This window comes from Chelonoidis abingdonii, chromosome 8 (assembly GCF_003597395.2).
Source record: "Chelonoidis abingdonii isolate Lonesome George chromosome 8, CheloAbing_2.0, whole genome shotgun sequence".
In the NCBI taxonomy this organism is placed as follows: domain Eukaryota; kingdom Metazoa; phylum Chordata; order Testudines; family Testudinidae; genus Chelonoidis; species Chelonoidis abingdonii.
Genome location: NC_133776.1, coordinates 33,893,038 through 33,895,017, shown reverse-complemented (window position 1 = coordinate 33,895,017; position 1,980 = coordinate 33,893,038).

Genomic DNA, 1,980 nt, shown 5'->3' with positions numbered 1-1,980 from the left:
TTTGTTGATAAGTCAGATCCCCCACAAGAGAGTGAGTTTTGACTCTGTGCAAGTTGTGAGGATTGCGGTTTAGAGTTGGTGAGATAGTTATGTGTTCACATAGGTTTTAAGAGTGTGATCTCTCTGACTTTTTAAGTGATGTTTGATTTTATGAGAACTGTCAGATCCAAAGCTGTTTCTACTGGAACATCAGAAGACGTTTCTCTTTGGCTTATTCTGGCACTGATGCTATTCAAAAAAAGTTGCAAGAATGTTTTTAATAATAGGGAAAGTGTATTATTTTCATTCTCATTCTCCCAAACAGTTGAAGAGTTTCTGCACAAACTTGAGGGGGTGGGGAAAGGCAGGGAAGAAGGCATCTTTGTATGAGACCAAGCCTGCAAAACTTTAGCCTGAAAGGCAGAGTTTCAGAAAGTTATGAGTGACTTTAAACATGAGTGTATAAAGGAGTGTTATGCAACCTTAAGTAAGCAGAGGTCCCCAAACTGTGGGGCATGCTCCTTCTAGGGGGGCACGGACACTGTTCAGGGTGGTGCGGCAGGGCCCAGGCCAACCCCCATATGGGGCAGGAAGTGCCACCTAGCCCCAGTCTGCCCGCCGCTCTGCTCTGGCTCCGCCCCCAGCTGTGGTCCCTGACTGTGGCCTGGTGACGGCTTCAGCTCCCAGCCGCAGATTTGCCCCCAGCTGTGGCCCCAGCCTAGTCAGCACCCTTACCTGTGTCCATGGCCCCCACCCCCCAGCTGCAGCCTCATTCCTGGCCCCGGTTCCCGTGAGGGTGGGGGGTGCTGTCGTAGCTTCCTACTCAGATGTGAAACTTAGCGTTCATAACCTGAGAAGCTAGCATGAACCCCTCTAAGCTTAATTACCAGCTCAGATCTGATAGGCTGCCACCAGCCAAGAATTTCCGGTGTCTTGGCTCACTCGGGTCTCCCCAAAACCTTCTCCCTGGGGACCCCAAGAAACCAAAAGATCCCTGGGATTCTTAAGCAAAGGAGAAAAATAGACAATTGTTCCCTTTCCTGCTCTTTACTCTCCTCAGTACTTCCCTCTCGGGCTTACAGCCTAGAGAAGTTAACTGATGCATATCTACTTTACATCACCAATACCAAGAAGCATGTCTCGCTCGTATGTCCACTAGAGAGGACCAAACCCAAGGCAATAGCAGGAAACATAAAGCATGCATGGTCATAGCACTCTGGCTTCCCCCCTATCCTTCACCAATCCTCGTGCTGCCAGAGGCTTACCCACTCCGTAGATCGTAACACAAATGCGCCGAATTCCCCTTCCCCCCTGTCCGCCCTCTCCCGTGACCAGAGTAGAAAAACCTCAAACAGAGTCTTGAAAACCGCTGTTTATATTAAAAAGAAATGAAAAAACAACAGCTCCAACATATGGGACTCCGTCTGCATTAAGTGATATCTAACAGGCAGGCGGCCACCTCTATTACTTAAAGGACAAACAATGGACCTCGCAATAAACAGCTTATCTCAAAGAAGACGCCCGACAAGCCAATTTTTCAGACCCAGCATTCGGCAGGCAAAACTTACGGGGACGGAACGATGGCAAAGCAAGTCAAACACCAAGGGAGAACACTATAAACAGAAGCCTCTGTGCATGTGTATAAGGTGATGCTACCTGGGGTGTGAAACTGCACCAAGCTTTTGAAGACTGCAGGCGATATTAGCAAGGAGCCTGATAGCTAGAAAAACAGCGGCTCTGGCATAAGGCCTGCGATCGGGAACAGCACTCAACTAAGACTACCGACAGTCGACACTCTCCCTGTGGCTCTCCCTGTAGCTTTGAGAAAAAATCCTTTCGGTTTTTTGATTGGTCCTCTGCGTCAGCGTGTTTCGGTTCTCTTGTTGTGAACCCATTTACAGGTGAACGCCCACACACATTAACCTAGGTAGCCCTACTCTTTACTCTTGTATGACAGCGTGCCTGGACAGAGGCTGGCGCAAGGAGGGGTTCGTGACCATG